The sequence below is a fragment of the Dama dama genome, chromosome 30, assembly GCF_033118175.1.
Source record: "Dama dama isolate Ldn47 chromosome 30, ASM3311817v1, whole genome shotgun sequence".
NCBI lineage: Eukaryota > Metazoa > Chordata > Mammalia > Artiodactyla > Cervidae > Dama > Dama dama.
In genome coordinates, this window is record NC_083710.1 from 61636163 (window position 1) to 61638238 (window position 2076).

The following is a 2076-nucleotide window of genomic DNA, read 5'->3' on the forward strand; positions in this document are numbered from 1 at the left end:
ATTTCTACAAAATCAGCTGCTGAGTTTTTAAAAGGAATCGTGTTACTTCTGTAAATTTATTTGTGGAATATTGCAAACATAGTTATACTAAATCTTTTGATCCACTAACATGAGTTCTTTCTATTTATTTAGTTTTGTAATTTCTTACAAAAATGATCCCAACTTTTTGGTGCATAAGTCTTAGATAGCTTGTTAAATTTATTCCTAGCATTTTAATATGATTGACCTTATTACAAATGGAACTGTTTTCTTTATTTTGTTTTCAACATGTTTATTACCAATAGATGTAAAAATTGTTATTTATATATTGACATTGTGACTGACTGTGGTGAACTTGTTCACTAATTCTAAAATTTTCTAGTGGATTCCTTCCAATTTTCTACATACATGATTATGTCATCTAAAGTTAGAGAGAGATTTACTTCTTCCTTTCTAATTTAGATGGCTCTTATTCCTCTATGTTTCCTAGCGGCTCTAGCTAGTACCTTAGGTACAATGTTGAATAGAAATGTCAAGAGTAGATGACCCTTTGCTTGTTGGTGATATCAAGGGGGACATTTTCCGTTTATTACCAATAAGTAGATATTGACTGTGGATTTTTAGTAGATACCTTTTAGCCAGTTAATTAAAATCCCTTATATTCCTAGTTTGTTAAGTAATTTTTCATAATAATTTGCTTGATATTGTGAAACATTTTTGCCTGTGTTGAACTGATCATGTGTTTGCATTTATTCTATTAATTGATTTTCATATGCTAAATTAACTTTTAATTCCTAGAAGATATACAAATTGGTCATGAGATATAATTGTTTTCATATGTTTCTGGAATTGTTTTGCTGGTAGTTTATTAAGAACTTATTTTTTCATCTATTCATAGGTGGCATTTTTTCTGTAGTTTTCTTTTCTTGTCATTGTCTGGTTCTGGTATCCAAATAATCCTGGCTCATAGGATGAGTCAGAAAATACACTCTGCTGTTATATTATTGGGAAAATTTTATAAAAGATTGGCAGTATGTCTAAGTCATCTTGTAGAAATTAGCATTGAAACAATATAACCCTGGACTTTTCTTTCAGAAAGTTTTAAATTTATTTTTTCATCTTCTTTACTAGTTACAAGTCTATCCAAATGGTATATTACTTTTTGAGTCAGTTTCAGTACTTTTTGTCTTTCTAGGAATTTGTTCATTAAATCTGGAGTATTTCATTTATTGCTGTGAAATTATTCTTTTCCATTGTAAAATTAGAATTAGATCAGATTTGAAAATCAGATTCCCCTCAGGGCTTGTTTTTGCCATTTGTTATTATTTTTGTTGTTATTATTGTTGCTGCTGCTGCTCTTTGCTTATTTAGTGACTTTTCAGGACTAATTCTATAAAGTCTGTATTCTTTGGCATGTGTAGCTAGTGGCCTCTAATTCACCTAATGATTGGTCACAGGTTTCTTTGTACCCTTGGAATCTTCCACCCTTTGCCAAGAATCTCTGGGTATATCGCTTCTCGGCCTTTTGGCTAAGATCAAGTGTAGTAAGAATCTCTGGGTATGTGCTGGGGCACATAGAGCACAGCAAATGTTTTCCATTATATTAATAAAAGCTTGGAAGCAATATAAAATTTTCTAAAAGAAAAATAACTACTTCATTTTATTATAGCTCTACCAGATACCCTAAACATGCATATACACAAAAATGCATTTACAAAGATAGGCTGCTTTTAAAACAATAAATACTCATGAAGCATTTTCAGTGTGAGATTACCCAAGTAGGACATATGTTAATAATACTTTGCTAGGTATGATGGTTTCTAATAATAATTGTGACTTAAGTGTGGTATAACCAGTCCATCCTAAAGGATATCAGTCCTGGGTGTTCATTGGAAGGACTGATGCTGAAGCTGAAACTCCAGACTTTGGCCACCTCATGCGAAGAGTTGACTCATCGGGAAAGACCCTGTTGCTGGGAGGGATTGGGGGCAGGAGGAGAAGGGGACGACAGAGGATGAGATGGCTGGATGGCATCAGCGACTCGATAGGCATGAGTCTGAGTAAACTCCAGAAGTTGGTGATAGACAGGGAGGCCTG

At 33.2% G+C, this 2076-nt stretch overlaps 1 pseudogene; it reads left to right on the plus strand.

Annotated features, from left to right (window-relative positions):
- Nucleotides 1-1488: 1488 nt before the first annotated feature.
- LOC133049775 (U2 spliceosomal RNA) lies at nucleotides 1489-1666 on the plus strand (annotated as a pseudogene).
- The last annotated feature ends 410 nt before the right edge of the window (nucleotides 1667-2076 follow it).